Genomic DNA, 18,084 nt, shown 5'->3' with positions numbered 1-18,084 from the left:
GAGATTTTGTCTGGTGCTGTGCTTGGCCCCTGCACTAATGTTAGCTTAAACTATCATTCTCATTGCCCATGTTTCACAAATAAGGAGTCTCACAGAAGGTAGACAGTTTTTCCAGATAACTGAACTGGCAATTCAAAAAAGATTTCAAACCCACCTCTGTCTGACTAAAAACCCAAGACTTATATTTTTCTTACATGTTTATTTTCTACTTTGCTTACTTCTGTTTTGTAAAAAATAATCATAAGAGCAAAATTATTTAAAAGCAAAAAGACTGAATTTCTAAGACCATTAGTATGTTTATGCATGTTCTGTGCATGAGTATAAGCTCCTAGCAACCTGATTAAGTAAACCTTAGTACCAATAACTTAGTAGGAGTGAAAGAAAATATTTTAATCTGAGCAGAAAGTAGCCACGATTTTTGTGGCCTAATTGTGTTTTGATAATGTTGAATGTCAATTGATCACATATACAAGCATGCGGTCCTATAATTAAAGAATTCCCAGATATTTCACATTTATACTACATGAAGTATGGATAGATCTGGATTCAAATCCAGTTTCTGCCACTGAAGGGCTATATGGTCCTGGGCAATCACCAAACCTTAGGTCTTGGATCAACTCAGGTTGAAATCTACATTAAAACATAAGTCAACCTTATAATTTATATAAAGCAGTCTAATTTTTACATATGGCAGATAAGAAAACATTAAACTCTCATTCTAAATATTGTGGAAATACCCTATGCTATTGATTTCTTAGCACATGTCCCTCTAAGAGAACCCAGACTAATACACCATACCTGCTGAAAAGTAAAAATATTTGGCAGGAGAAAGGGGATACAGAATGACATAAAAATTTAATCTAGGCCATTAACACTTTTTAGGTCTGACATTTGCCTCAGAGTTTTTTGCCCATCCCTTCTGATCTAATGCTGTAGCTTTAGATGCTCATTAACAAGAGATGTGAAATAAAGTTAGACATAGAGCCACAAGTCACCTGACAGAGCAAACATAAACCCTCTCCAGAGAAACACACTTAACGCAGTTCAGATAAAATTTCAAATAACATGGACTCATAACCAAGAAACTCCAAATAAATGCAGAAAGAGAAAATATCACAAAGGAAATAATACAATTAGAGCCACAAAAACAATAGATATCAGAATCATTGGCTATAGAATATGTAATAAATACATACATTGGGATTAGAAAATAAAATAATGCTTTGAAAATCTGATAAAAGCATAAGAAATAATCAAGAATTTCTCTAAAGTTTCCAAAAATTTAACAAAATTCAATCTAAAATACATATAACATTAAGCATTAGAGATGCAATAGAAAGATTAAACATAAGACCCAGCTGAAAAGAGAATTAGTAAATAGGAAGATAGTTCTGAAGAAGTTATAGATCAAAATAAATAAGACACTGAATTGAGAGAAAAATACAAAAGGAATAAAGATTAAGTGACATCATTGAGATTAAAATTGGAAAACACAAATTAAATGTAGTTACAATACCAGAAGGAAATAATATAATAAGATAAAAGCAATACTCAATGAGCAAATGGCTCATTATTTCAAAAATTGATGAAAGAAACCAATCTTCAGAGTTAGAAAAACAACATATTCCAAAAAAGATAAATAAAATTAAATAAACACCTGCACAAATTGCAGTGATATTTTTGTAGGACATTTGGCCCAAAAAATCATTATTAGAATATGCTGGTTTGAAATACAGATTATATGCAAAGAAATAAGAACATCAAATATGTACATGATATTTTAGTTGTACTAAAAACTGACCTCTCAAAAACAAAACTTTGGCCTGAAAATTCCTATGGCTATTTAAGAAAGAGTTTCCCAGTTTGTTTTTTAAGTTAAACATAATGACTAATACATATAACTTAGCCATTCACTCTCTTCCAAAAAAATAGGAAACATATGTCTCCATAAAGTCTGTACACAGATGTGCAAACAGCTTTGTTTGCAACTGCCAGACACTGAACTAAGCCAAACATTCCTAACGGGAAAATGCATAAATGATAGTAAAGACATACATATAATACATGAAATGCTACCGAGTGGAAAAAAGTGAAGCTAATGATATACCTAAGTACAAGGACAAATCTTCATTATTCTCAGTAAAATAGCCATCACTACAAAGAATAAACACTGTACAATTTCGTCTTTTAGATATTCAAAACAATGCAAACTACCTATAGTGACAAAGAATAGACGCAGTGTTTTCTTGAAGTTGGGACCAAAAGAAATTGTGGATTAACACTATACAATTCCATTTATTAGACATTCAAACAAAATAGACTATCTATGGTGAAGAAAAATAGAGGCAGATGGGCATCTATTTTCCTGAAGTTGGGCCTAGAAGAACACATGGATCTCAAAGAGGCCAAAAGGCATGTTTTAGGTATTCATAAATGTTCAATATCTTGATTGTGTTGGCAGATTCACAATTATGCATACATGTGGCGAAACTCATCAAATTGTCTGCTATAGATACAATTGTAATTCAATGAATTTGTATAAAAAGCCATGACTATTTAAATACAAATTCAATGCATTGTGTTGTAGAGTTTAGTATGTGTGCCTAAGTGAGACATGTCTACACAAACTTAAGTAATGGAAGGACTGAACTGTCTTAGTTCATTTAGTGTTGTTATAACAGAATACCTGAGATTGGGCAATATTTTTAAAAGAGGTTTATTTAGTTCACAATCATGTAGCATAGGAAGTAGGAGAAGTCTGGCACCAGTGGCTTCCGGTGAGGAACACTTGCTAGGTCGAAATATGTCAGAGAAGGTCAAAGGGGAAGCAAACCCAGCGAAGAGAAAAAGCTGAAAGGTCATCCTTGCTTTCTAATAACACTCTTGGGAGCTAATGCATTCCCACAGGAAAAAGTCTTCATAGCAAGAACTCACTCCCTGAGAATGGTGCCAAGCCATTAATAAGGGATTCACCTCCATGAGCCAAGCACCTCCCAACAGGCCCCACCTCCCAGCCACACTGGGGACCAAACTTCAACATGATTTTGCATGGGAATTACAAATTATATCCAACCTTATGGCATGAATCTATGCCACTGTAAGATTTCTATAACTTATATAGACTAGTGTCACATAATTTAAAATTAATAAAAATGATAAAGTACTTAGGAAAAGTTTAGCAAACGTCTAAGACTTCAACGCTAAAAAATAAATATCACTGTGAGAAACCGAAAAGTGCATGAATAAACGGAGAGGGAATTACGTCATGGCACATCTTCAACTTTGAGTTTGCATTTTGCTAATGAATAGTAATATTGAGAATCTTAATGTACTTATTTGCCATCAATATACCTTCTTTGGTGAAATGCCTGTACAAATATTTTTGACATTTTTTGTGTGGGTGGGGATGGAGTGTCGCTCTATTTCCCAGGCTGGAGTGCAGTGGCCCGATCTGGGCTCACTGCAACTGCCGCCTCCCAGGTTCAAGGGATTATCCTGCCTCAGCCTCCTGAGTAGCTGGTGCATGCCACCACGCCTGGCTAATTTTTGTATTTTTAGTAGAGATGGGGTTTCACCATGTTGGTTAGGCTGATCTTGAACTCCTGACCTCATGAGCTGCCACCCTTGGCCTCCCAAAGTACTGGAATTACAGGCATGAGCCATGGAGCCCAGCTATTTTTATTTTATTTATTTATTTGTGTGTGTGTGTGTGTATTTTTTCTTTCTTTCTTTTTTTTTTTTTTGAGACAGAGTCTCACTCCATCACCCAGGCTGTAGCGCAGTGGCCGATCGTGGCTCACTGCAACCTCTATCTCCCAGGTTCAAGCAATACTCGTGCCTCAGCCTCCCAAGTAGCTGAAATTATAGGCACACACCAACAAGCCCAGATAATTTTTGTATTTTTAGTAGAGACTGAGTTTCATCATGTTGGCCTGGATGATCTCAAACTCCTGACCTCAAGTGCTCCACCCACCTCGGTCTCCCAACGTCCCAAAGTTCTGGGATTACAGGCGTGAGCCACGTACACTATTTGATTACTCTAACTTTATAATAATTCTTGAATCTGGTATAATCCATCAACTTAGTTCTTGTCTTTGAAAATTCTGATTTCTTTTCTTTAATATGAATTTTAGGGTGGGTATGCTTTTATCATTTGTTACATAAGAACAGAGCAACACCCTGAGGAGAGCAATTATTCCTCACTATTGAAGCAAGACCTTCTGTGTCCTTGACCCAATGCGCCATGAATCTTGAGATTTCCTGACTGGCTGGTGGAATAGTCACGGTTTCCGGCTGTGTGTGAGCACAGGAAATTGTTAACTTCATGCTTCTGTTGCTTCGTTCCTTTGCCTCAAGTGGTATCCTCACATGCATTTGCTGATCTGTGCTCAGCTGATTGTTTGCGGAGACCTCCTGTAGACTTTCGGGGTTCTGCATCTGTGCAGCTGTGTCCTCTCCAAAGCTTGTACCTGAGAATCTGAACGGCCAAGGTCTCCCCAGATGTATTCTGTGCCCTCACCTTGGAGAATCTGCCGTGTTCTGCCTGGGTTCCCCTTCCCTGTGCAATGGCCCTGATACTCTCTCAAGGCAGTACGCTGGGTGATCCTAAGGCTCACATCATTTGTTTTGTTTCCCACCCCCTCCCCCCCACCCAGGGCATCACTGTCTTTTGCTTCCTAATGTACAGGGTCTTGAAAAACATCTTATAAATGTTATCCATTTTGTTTTTCATTTTGTATGAGAGATCAGTCTGATCCCTGTATTCCATTTTGGCCAGAAGTGGAAGCCCAAAGACACAAATTTTCAGATATTTCTTAATTTTTTTACATTCTTTCTGCATTCAATAGGCAGTCAACGTTTGTTGGTTTATCAAAATGTGCTTTCTCTTTGTCAGATACCTAAAAATACAACCAGGAATAGAATGGTCCTGCTGCCAAAGTACTTAGAACTTACTAGAGGCCACAGGTATATAAGTGGAAAAAAAAACAAAAAACCCTGTAATATAGCAAACTTTAGCAATAGATATATCTTTAGGCAGCCTTTGGAGACATAGACGTGTGAGACGAATTAGTGCTGGACCTACAGAAATAAATAGTTCTTGTATCAACAAAAAAAAGAAGCATTAAAATATTATTTGTTCCATTCTCTCAAAGATAATCATGTTCTATTAACAGAAATTCGGGAATTTTAAATTTTTTATAAAATCGTATTTACATTCAGAGAGCTCCCAATTTGGAATGTGTTTTAAAATTGACACTGTGTTGGTATTTAACTGGAGAAATGTATTTTTTCTTAGTGGCCCTCTAAAATCTATATATTACAGTAGGATTTACCTTAAAGCAGAAAAATAATGTAGTATTATTGGCCTTGGTCCGAATCCACCTCTTCTGTGAAGCCTTTTCTACCAGCTGCAGTTCCTTGCAGTGCTTCCAAAGCACTTAGAAACTGTATTAGTCCATTCTCATGCTGATAATAAAGACACATCTGAGATTAGATAATTTATAAAAGAAAGAGGTTTAATTGACTGAATTCAGCATGGCTGGGAATGCTTCAGGAAACTTACAATCATGGTGGAACGGGGAAGCAAACACTTCCTTCTTCACAGGGAGGCAGGAAAAAAAAGATTGAGAGCTGAGCAAAGGGGGAGGCACCTTATAAAACCATCAGATTTCATGAGAACATACTCACCACCATGAGAACAGCATAAGCAGCCTGAGGGTAACCTCTCCCACGATTCAGTTACCTCCCTCTGAGTCCCTCCCACAACACATGGGATTATGGGAACTACAATTCAAGATGAGATTTGTTGGGGACACAGCCAAATCATATCAGCAACTGATTTATACTTTGGAGGAAGTGAGAGAGAGAGAAGGAGAAAGGGAGGGGGAAAGATGGAAAGAGGGAGTAAAGGCAGAAGGGGAAGCACATGAATACCTAAGCTCTAAAGCATCTTTTTAAACAGCTTTACCCCTAAGCATAATTTCAAATGACTCTGGGACTTGTTTTCTTTTCCAGCTATCAACTCTTGCCTACTGCCTGTAACCTTCAGCTAGAATTTTACATTCTTTAACCAGCAGTTAATGCAAAAAAAAAAGGCTAATTTATGAAGTATTCAGTCGTTTGGAACTTGAGACAATGTTTATACTACCTTTTAAAACTATTCTCATTACACGCACAAGCAAATTTATGGCCAAATGGAAGACTAAAAAGAAATCACTAATGGCTTGAAAAAACATTTTGCAGAATTTTGGGAATGGTCATTTACATTCATTGTATTTAACTGTTTCTTAAATTAGTTTATTTGATGATACATTATTCTTCAAACCAGATTATGAAGCGCACTTGAATATTGTAAGTATGCGTGTATGTGTATGTGTGTATTTGATATGCAGACATAGTCTTCTGTAACTTAGAATTCTCACTCACCCCTATACACCTCCATATTCCCAGTGATCCCATGAGGTTTCAGGAAAGTTTTGGATTTTTTTTTTTTTTTTGATAGTTAAGCAGTAATAATAAGAGCTAGTATTTACTGAGCACTGACTTCGAGTCAGGTACTATTCTCAATGCTTTTTCTGTACTACATCAGTCAATCTGAGCTATCCTTGACCTATTTTCTTTTTCTGTCTTCCAGTGTTTTTGTTTTTTAATTTTGTGTTTCCGTAAGTTATTGGGGTAGAGGGGGTATTTGGTTACATAAGTAAGTTCTTTAGCGGAGATATGTGAGAACCTGGTGCATCTATCACCTGAGCAGGATACACTGCACCATGTTTGTTGTCTTTCATCCCTCGCCCCCTTCCCACTCTTCCCCCGAAGTCCCCAACATCTATTGTGTCATTCTTATGTCCTCATAGCTTAGCTCCCACATATCAGTGAGAACATAAGATGTTTGGTTTTCCATTCATCTGAGTTAATTCACTTAGAATAACAGTCTCTAAACTCATCCAGGTCATTGCAAATACTGTTAATTAGTGTCTTTATCCACACATTGATTGATGGGCATTTGGGTTTGTTCCATGATTTTGCTATTGTGAATTGTGCAGCTATAAACATGCGTGTACAAGTATCTTTTTCAAATAATGACTTCTTTTCCTCTAGGTAGAGTGGGGTCCCTGTATGAAATGGTAGTTCTACTTTTAGTTCATTAAGAAATGTCCACACTGTTTTTCCATAGTGGCTATACTAGTTTACATTCCTGCCAGAAGTGGAGAAGTGTTCTCTGATCACTACATCCATGCCAACATCTAGTGTTTTTTGATATGGCCATTCTTACAGGAGTAAGGTGGTATCATATTGTGGTTTTGATTTGCATTTCCCAGATCATTAGTGATGTTGAGCATTTCTTCATATGTTTGTTGGCCATTTGTATATCTTCTTTTGAGAATTGCCTATTCATGTCCTTAGCCCACTTTTTGATGGGATTGATTGTTTTTATTTTTCTTACTGATTTGATTGAGTTTGTTGTAGATTCTGGACGTTATTCCTTTGTCAGTTGTATAGATTGTGAAGATTCTGTCACTCTGTGGTTTGTCTGTTTATTCTGCTGACTGGTCCTTTTGCTGTGCAAAAGCTCTTTAGTTTAATTAGGTCCCGGCTATTTATCTTCATTTTTATTGCAATTGCTTTTGGGTTTTGGGTCATGAAATCCCTGCCTAAGCCAATGTCTAGAAGGGTTTTTCCAATGTTATCTTCTAGAATTTTTATAGTTTCAGGTCTTAGGTTTAAGCCCTTAATCCATCTTGAGTTGATTTTTGCTTAAGGTGAGAGATGAGGATCCAGTTTTATTCTCTAACATGTGGCTACCAATTATCCCAGCACCATTTGTTGAAAAGGGTGTCAAAATGCGGTGTACAGTTAGGCTGCTATGAAATATAGCTTTGTAAGGAAAACTGCAAGTTGATAAAAAGGGGAACATACTTTTGCAAAAATTGAGTATATAGATGGATCTTTACAGCAGGCATTTCACCTAGGCCTTGCTGAATTATTTATATTTCAATTGTGAATGTCCATTGAAGATGAATGGCTGTCCAGGGCCGAGAGTATGTCTTAATAGTAAGTACCTAGTACACAGTGTGTACTAAATTCATGTATCTTGAAATGATTAGTCTTTCTAGTCCAATAATCATTTTCAAGTTATTCTGTTCCGGGATGTAACAAGCTGGTTTGGACCTAAGAATGATATGTGGTGCCTTCTCACCTCCTTTCTTCCTCTAAATCACAGGGCAGCACAGGGATTTTGTGAAACGGAAAGTCCAGGGTGTTTATCTGGCTTTAGGCTGAGCTAAGTCAAAATGTTTAAATGATGTCATATTAGTGCTCTGCTTCCTTCTGTTGCTTGACTGCTGATAAATTTGGCTTTATTTTTGGCTCCCTGAAGGAAAATTTTATCTATCTGTCCTGTCTGTTTGTCTGTCTCATTAGTTTCGCTGCCCTGCTGTTACAGAAAACCACAGACTGGGCAGAATAAAAAAAAAAAAAAAACCAGCAGCCGTTTATTTCTCATGGTTCTGCAGGCTGAGCAATCCAAGGGCAGATTAGGTGCTGGGAGGGCCCAGTCCCTGGTTTGTAAGTGGCGGTCTTCTCACTGTGTCCTCATTAGCCTGTTTTCTGAAGAGAAACTGGAAGCACCATTAAGATGCTGATAAATATTTGCATAACTAAACACGAAGCCAGGGTTTAGCAGAGGCTCCCTGGCTTAGAATATTGGTGTCATTACAACTGGATGATACTACTATTGGCGGTTTTTTTTGTTTATGTTTTAAACGTAATGTAGATTTTCCAGGAAATTTAAAATAAAAACAAAGTTTTGCCAAAACGAAGAAAAGCATTTTTTAAGCCATCCATTCATGATTTGCTTTAGATCTCATGAAATGGGCACCATTTGTATTTGAATACATGTGAGAGTCTATAAAACACTTGGTGAAACATTTCCACTGCTCTTTGCTTTTCTGACCTTAATTTTCAATCTCTCTTTCTCCCGTTCTTAATTTCAATCTGCACGACAATTTCATTCCCAAGTTAATGGCCAATTCTAGGTTCTTATGCATAAAAGAAAATAAATATTCTTTAAAAAATTAACGTCAAAATTCAGGCATTGCCATTGATGTGATCAGAATGGGACTCTGATTTTCTATCCAGACCCTTCCCTCCCCCGCCCGTCACGGGGCATCCCGCTTATGAATGCACATTCATATTCTCAGCTGGTGAAATATTGCCACAGCTCAGGCACCCACTGGGCTTTTCTTTGCTTTTGACAGAAGTTATATAGAGTTTATATTTAAAGAAAGAAAAATGAAAGGTTTTCCTGAATTTCTAACAGAAACTGTTGAGCTTTTTTAATGTCCTCTCACCCTGGAGCTTCTTATAGAGGGGCCTAGTGATATCCTTTGCAAACAAAGGAGGCTTTTGGTGGTGCTCTTAATATGAAGGTCAAGGTTTTATTTATATTCACATTCAATTCAGAAAGAATAAAAAATCAATACAGATATGAAGCTGATATACATTGTCCGCAAGCCCTGCTATTTTTAAATGTGACACAAAAAGACACATGCAAAGGGACACTTCTGCAGAGGATTTGGCTCAGACACGCGTATGAAACTCCACACTTTTCCACCAGTCCTCAAACATAGAATCTGTTCCATTCACACTTCACTTCTGATACACTTCAGTTTATTGATTGTTTTCTCTGGTGAATGCATTAAATTAACAGTATTAGAAATAGAGGGACTTCTAATACTGCTTCTTTTTTTTAGGCATTTCCTTGTTACAGAGGGCAGAGGGTTTGTGCTATGTGTATTTAATGAGACTTAGAGTTGAAACGTATCGGGAATGCTCCATGGTTGAGAGGGCCAATGATAATGCCTAGCAGTGGTAGATTTTGGCTGTAATAGCAATGGCATAAAAAGGCCAAGGCCCTTTCGCTGGTCACATGTTCCTTTGCAATGACATCTTTCAGACTATACCTGCACGGTACATTAAGCATATTGAAAATGAGACAGAATCCCTCAGCCAGGCAGAATTCTTCATCCTCTTTTTATCCTTGGATTTTTACCACTACAAAGAAATCTTAAGGATATGGTAAGAATTTTCTATATGTCTGTGGATTTGCCTTCTTCCTCTCTTTCTGCCACTAACCTCAAAGTAACATTGTTGAAACTGGATGTACTTCACACACAAAGCCATGAGTACACGTGCAGGGTGTGCCTATATCATCAGTTATTTTGGCTGTTATTTTCTGAAGTAGTATTGTTTTATGTACGAATTTTTAATTGACAAATTTACTAATTTTAATTTGTTGTATACATGATGTTTTGACACATGCGTACATTGTGGAGTGGCTAAATCAACCTCATTAACATATTCATCACCTCAAATGCTTATCTTTCTGTGGTAAGAACACAGAATGGACTCAGCAATTTTCATGTATACAACACGCTATTATTAACTACAGTTACCATGCTGTACAATAATGTCTTGACATTATTCATCTTGTGTAAATGAAATTCTGTGTCCTTTGACCAACATCTCCCAGTCACCTTCCCCAGCTTCTGTCCCTTGTTAAAATAGTATTTACACTGCTGGGATAGGGATGTGCGTGTGTGTATGTGTGTTGGGGTGTGTATAAATATAGAAAAGGGTAGGAAATGAAGTTATTTGCCATCTTTGTAGCTGTTCAAAACAAAAGCAGTTTTTGTGATTTGTTGAGGCCAAAAATACAGATCGATCTTGGCAGAGGTATCTCACCCTCGCCCAGGGCAACGCTGGTCAGCTGCAAGAGGGAAAGGGAAAAACTTCCTTTTTCCACAGGAAGGAATCAGTGGGCGCAGGAGTACAGGTCTCTTCTGGCTCCCTTCTCTCTGTGAGAGCCTTGCCAGCCCAGAGCAGTCAGTGCAAGAGGCAGCTGAGCCCTGCAGAGCAGCTCAGTGGACCCTGGGCTCCCCTGGCAGGCTCCCCGGCAGCCAGACAGGTCAAGTTCAGAGAATGTTCACACAAATACTTGGAAAACAAGAATCAAGGTCCTTTATCCGCAGTAATCCCCAGTGGGAAATAAGCCAGAATCTGAGCAGAAGGTAATAAAATAAAGAAAGCCTCCTAATCGCCCACACTTATTGGCACAGATATGAATCGTGGTTCCCGGGCTTCTGACCGCTGCATAGCTGCTTCGGCCGTGGATGTTATCAGAGCCAGAGCGTTGGCCTACTGAAGGCACTGTGCAAGGATGAGGATGGATGGAACAAAAACTCAAGACGCTGTCAAAGCCATTAAGGTTTATGAGCACATTTTAACCTAATACATATTAAAATAATTATATTGTTACATTTTATTTCATTATAAATGAAGCTTATTTTTTTCTCATTGTAAAAATAAATAATAGAAATTGTGAACACTATTTTAACAAAGAAAACTTTAGATTTTATAGTCAGAAAAAGACTGATAACATTTTGGTATTGCTACATCTATTCTCTCTCTCTGTGTCTCCCCATGTTAACATATATCTGATCTTTAGCTCATGCTAAATGTATCATTTTTGTGCCACGCAATTTTTACATAGCATTATATTGTGAACGATTTCTAGTTTACAAATTGTTAATGAACATTGTATTCAGAGACTGTGTACTATGGCACCCTTTGGCTAAAGATATTTTTAAAATCATTATTTTTTAACTGAAATATTAAATTTTTAAGATATCTCCAAAAAATCAATATTTTAAGACTTTGAACGTAAAATTCTAAATTACTCCTACAACAGTTTTCTAGTTTATACTTCTGCCCACAGAATGCCATCCTCCACATAGTCTCCAGCATGCTGATATTTTATTACTATTATTTTTTTTAATTGAGAAATAAAAATGTATATATTTATCACTCACAACATGAGGTTTTGATACTTGTGCACATTGTAGAATGACTCAGTCAAGCTAATTGATATAAGCCTTAGTCCCTATGCTTACTTTTTGTGATTAAAACACTTAAAATCTACTCCTTTACCAATTTTCAACTGCAGCCACTGTGTTGTACAATAGGTCTCTAGAACTTATTCTTCTTATCTAACTTAAATGTTGTGTACTTTAACACGAACCTCCCAATCCCTGCCCTGGCCACAACTCTCTACTTCTGTGAGCTTAACTTCCCTTTTTTTCTGTAGAGACAAGGTCTTACAACGTTACCCAGGCTGGTCTCAAAGCCCTTGCTTCCGGTGAACCTCTTGGCTCAGCCTTCCAAAGTGCTGGGATTCCAGGCGTGAGCCACAGCAACTGGGCTGGATTTCTTATTTTTGATATGTGAGAAAATATATTTGAAGCTGTGTATATGAGTAAGAAACACACTTCATGTTTCCACAAACTTTCTACAAATCTGTAAAAGAAAGTAAATTTTATTTACATATATTTATATAAGTACACACCATAAACTTATACCACAAACTTTTTTTACCTGTTAATTTTCTTTTTGGAGGAAATTTAGAAACATGGTTTTACAGCTATGTAGACCTTCTACATCATTAAATTTGAAGCTTATCATTATCATATTCCAGTTTACAACTGTGGGAAAATTACTCCTCCTCTCTGCACCCCAGTTTGTTTATCTGCATAATAGCGGTTGGTTACGGTTGTTACTTGTGGTAAGGGCCTCATGGTAAATAAAGACTGTTTATAGTCATTACCATATTTTTTTCCCCACAAATCAGAAAACTGAGGACCTGAAAGGTTAAATAATTTTCTAAGGAAAATGTAATCCAGAAATGGATATTATTCTGACTTATATCCAGGTGATTTCTCTATTTCACTGCATAAAACATCTAGTAGACCAAAGCATCATTTATCTAGGTAACACATCTCAAAGCTAATACTGATAAGGAAAATTTGACTCAGATCTTACAATTTCAGGCCTTTGTTTGCAGATCACATAGTCCTATGGGGAAGGTGCTTAGTCCTGTGTTTTTTGTTTGGCTGGTTGGCTGGTTGCCTTACATGCTTTCTTCTCTCTGTTAGGCTTAGGAGATGCTTAGCTAGGAATGCATTTCTGGAAAATAGTAACTAGACCTGCGGTATGACCCCAAAGGCCCAGAATAGGAACCTGCACTGTCAAGTGCTATGTTTGCTCTTCTCCGGTGTCAGAGTTAGTTGTTCCTGAAAAATACACAACAATCTCAGGCAACTGACTCTTGTCTATGATTCAAGATCCCTCCTTTGCCTCCAGGCTCTGCAAATACATATTGTTTATGTGAGAGAAATACAAAAACTGGGGGGGGGGGAGAAAAATTACAAGTCTGTGTAGAATAAGCCACATCTTGTTAACTCTCATAGAATATGCTTTCATCTTCTTTGTAGGCTCTCACAGTTGAAATTTTGTATTATCCATGTAATTACTTGATTAATGACTCTCCTCCAGTCTACAAACTCTATGAAGACAGTAACCGTGATTCTTAAAGTAATCATTTACTAGTGATTATCAGTGTCTACCCCTCCATCAGAAACAGTATAAGAATTAATAAGCACTGGCATAAAAATATTTGTTTGTTTATTAAATACATTGTAAGTGCCTGCAGAGCGAATGCCATTTTGTACTTCTGTGCACTTCCTTGAACAATATTAGGACAATAGAAAGGACAAGAGTTACGTGTGGCTGAATCTGGCATTGAAACTCTGCTCCTCCATTTCCTGGCTGTCATGGAAAGATACCTAATATTTTGTAGTTTCAATATTTTCATCCTTAAAAATGAGCTATTGATGATGATGATGATGATGTGGTGGTGGTGGTGGTAATGATGATAAGAACAACCCCAAAATTTCTTCTGACAATTAAATGACTCTGCAAAATTATTTAGCCCACCATGTAGACACCCAACAAATGTTACTTTACTTGTTCTTACATAGGTCTTGGCTTCTTTCTAATCCTGTGGACTCAGGAGGTGCTAAATACTTGCAGACTGATGCACCAGGATGCTGGAGTCAGAGACATTGCAGTACCGGCCACCTCCCATATTCACTTCCTCCTGGTCTCATTACATTTTCCATTATCTCTTGCAGCCCAGAGGCCGCACGACCGCATTGTGATGACAGGACATACATAGAATTGTTTTGCATGCATTTCAGCGTGTCCAGAGCAGTCCTTATTCATGCCTGTAATCCTGGCATTGTTATGAGCATGGTGCCTTTTAGCTGTCAGACGTATCCCAGTTTGGATGATAAATTGTATGATCACTCTAGATGCACAATTATTCTCAGGCCGGGCTGCAAACCTTCCCATCCTTCTTCCCACTCTTTCTCTTTCCCCAACTACAGGACAAGTCCGGTGGATCCTGTGGGGAAGCGTGACTCCCAGGGGATGTGGAAGCAACCCTAGGTCCATGAGTGAATGTGGAACAGCCACTGTCCCCAACCCAGCTTTACATAGACTCTATATAAAGTGAGAAATAAATAAAACTTCTTTTTGTTTAGCTTGTGAAATTGGGGGATTACTGGTGACAGCAGCTAGCCCATGTTGATTCATTAGACATGTCTAAGTATAAGAAAACACAGAAAATATATGAGAACTAACAGACAAATAAAATATTCAAATTTCAATAAACTTAACTCGTCCACCAAAGAAGCTCAAAGAAGAAACACAGAAATAATGCACATACATGCATACTTTAATTTGGTTTATTTTTAAATTTATTAATGTATCTTTCTCAATTTTATGAAGAACAATTATTCCAACTCTACATATTCAGTAAATAATTGCATATGCTTTAAAAACCTCATTTGATCTTAAATTTCACTGTTTCTCTCAATACTCTTTTGTAAGCTTGATAACAAAGATTTATAGTTATCCTTTTAGTCTGTTTTACCTTTGCAAAAAAAAATTTATTTCAAGCTAATACAAAGAAAATCTCCAATGGTGTTGATGCCATCTTTGCTAGCCAATAGTAAGATTTCCGTAGTAAATGTCTACGAAACTAAAGTGCTTTCCAAAATTCTATAAAATTAAATGAATAAAATTTGTACATATAACCTTATATAAAAAGACACACCTTCACCTAAACTTTCAACTTACACAGAATAGTTAAAAGCTGTGTTTTGAAGATTTTATTCCCAACATTTATCACTATGACTTTGCAATGTTGGTAAAACTAGTTAGTGGGTCAAATCAAACTGTCTTTATTGTCCAACCTCATTTCCTAGATCTCTTTCCAGAGAATTGGCTTGCTAAGATCACACAGTCAATCCTTGCTGGAGTCAGGGCGGGAACCTGCGTTCTTACTGAATTCCTGACTTGGGCGCTTGTCCTTCATCCACACTTCTCTAAGTGAGCTCATGCTTTATGGTACACAACACTTTGCACGTGGAAAAGCACTTATTTACTTACTACTGCTTTTATCATCTCAACAATGCTGCAGCATAAGTAGAATAGGCGTTTGTGATGGTTAATTTTATGTGTTAACTTGCCTGGGCTAAGGGATGCTCACATAGCAGGTAAAACAGTATTCCTGGTGGTGTCTGTGAAGGTGCCTCCAGCAGAGATGAGCGTTGTAACTCAGTGAACTGAGTAAAGCAGGCGGCCCTCTTCAGCGTGTGTGGGCATCATCCAATCCATTGAGGACTTGAATAGAACAGAAAGGCAGAGAAAGAGGGACTTTGCTCCCTTGCTTAAGCTGAGACATTCATCTACTCCTGGCCTGGAATGTCTGCCCCCTTATTCTCAGGTCTTCAGACTCAAACTAAACTCACCACCCATTTCCTGGCTCTCCATCAAGATTGGAGACAGCAGATTATGGGACTTCACCTCCATGTGAGCCAATCCCTATAACAGATCTCATTTATATATAAAATCTCCTGTTGGTTCTGTTTCTCTGGAGAATCTTGACTAATATAGTATAATTACCTCAACTTCTCCAGATAAAACTAAGACAGCTGGTCATGTGACACACTCGTGACACCTGTGGATGCTTCCTAAAGGCCAAGCTAGGTACCTCCCCCTCTGTGCCTCACTGCTCCCTCCCCTACATGCAGCCCCATGTGCCTTCCAGCCCAAATTTCATCCATTGATTCTAAAATGACACGTTAAACATCAACCAGTGAGGACAGTAATGCTCAGGGTAATGCTTTTAAGTGGGAGTGGGACTTCAAAGACCAATTCTTTTAGTTAAACTTCTCAATTCTTCTAATCCAAAATTTTACAACATTGCTAAGACCCTTTCCTCAATGGAGGCTGTGGCTGTTTTGTTATATAAACTGGAAGCAGAGACTTTTCTTTGAATCAATTAATGATGATGAAGGGTCCCCTGATATTGACTAAGCCTCTGAGATGGATTAGGGGATGTGAGTGAAAAATCCCTCATGGCTCCCATGATTGTTAGAAAATGTAGACGTGTTCTTCTCATGCTGCCCTCTTCACCCCCTCAGCTTATTAAAATTAATGACTAAGTGTGTCTGATGGTGGGTTGACCCACATCTTTGCGAGATGTATGGACCATGTTTTCTATGTGCTTCTGATGATAATTCTTTGGTTAAAGAATTCATAGTAAAATTACAGAAGCAATAGTATTATTGTTTCCTTTAGCTATTATACAGGAGGAAGAGATTTACATAAAAACCGTAAAAGGTCAAGGGAAAGGTTATCAGTTATTTTAATTGAAGAAAAATTATACGGTTTATTGAAAACACTGAAAATAATAAAAAGTAGATTATCAGCTACTAGATTGACAAATGTTAATATCAAATAAATGTGTAAACCCATTGCAATCATGCAGACAATTTAGTTTCCAAAAGTCAAGAGCCAAAACAGTATATTTGAAATTTTAGCAGTTGGAAGCCATAAAAAAGAAAAAATATTTTATTTGGGGGGTCACATGAAGTGGGTAAAATCAGAAAATATGAGAAATATTGGATCATTATTAGGTGCATAAAGAAGAGAGATAGACTTTGTCTCAGATCTAGGACTGAGGTAGACGATACCAGAAGTAGGCACACCTCCTTGGCCCTGAGATGAGGGTCACATGTGATAAAACATGAACATCCTGTGAATATGAGGGTGAAAGGTGAATGCTACACAAATGGGAATTATTCAAATTAACATAACCAGAACCTCAATTTAGGATGTACTTTTAAAATCTTATGTTGTTAACTTGTTGGGAATTTTCAGAGTTTTATTTTATTTTACTTTTATTTATTTTTATTTTTGATATGGAGTTTTGCTCTTGTCGCTCAGGCTGGAGTTCATTGGTGCAATCTCGGCTCATTGCAACCTCCACCTCCTGGGTTCAAGTGATTTTTCTGTGTCAGCCTCCTGAGTATCTGGGATTACAGGCACCTGCCACCATGCCCGGCTGATTTTTATGTTTTTAGGAGAGACGAGGTTTTGCCATATTGGCCAGGCTGGTCCTGAACTACTGACCTTAGGTGACCTTAGGTCTTGCCCTCCCAAAGTGCTGGGGTTACAGGAGTGAGCCACCATGCCCAGAACATTTTCAAAATTTTAGAAATAATCTTCGTGATCAAGTTACATAATTTTTCTGTAAGTGGAGCATTATAATGAGAATTTATTACTGGTACCACAGAGGCTTTCTGTTTTCTATATCATTCTGGGCCTTGTCTTACACTGGAGATGAAAAGCAAAGCAGCTATTCTTTGTTTACTTTTTACTGATTTGTTTATTTATTCAGTTTTTAAAAATTTTAAGTATTATAGGCACATAATACTTAAGTATTATATGCACTTATGGGGTATATCTGATGTTTTGATATAGTCATACAATGAGTAATGTAATAATCACAAGATAATTGGTGTATCCATCATTTCCAGCACTTAGCATTTGTTTGTGTTAGAAACATTCCAATTTTATTCTTAGTTATTTTAAAATGTGAAATAAACATCTTGAATTTAAACTTATTTCTGTACCCTTTGAATTTGATTGTGTATCTCGTTGGCATTCTTGGTCTGAGTAGACGATAATCATTTGACACACATTTACCTGCTTCTGTGTAGTGCAGAAATCAGTAATTTTAATGGGAAGAAGGAAAGAAAAGGAAGAGAAAGAAAGAAAGAAAGAAAGAAAGAAAGAAAGAAAGAAAGAAAGAAAGAAAGAAAGAAAGAAAGAAAGAAA

Source organism: Cebus imitator, unplaced genomic scaffold (genome assembly GCF_001604975.1).
Source record: "Cebus imitator isolate Cc_AM_T3 unplaced genomic scaffold, Cebus_imitator-1.0 Scaffold139, whole genome shotgun sequence".
NCBI lineage: Eukaryota > Metazoa > Chordata > Mammalia > Primates > Cebidae > Cebus > Cebus imitator.
This window is presented reverse-complemented; position numbering follows the sequence as displayed.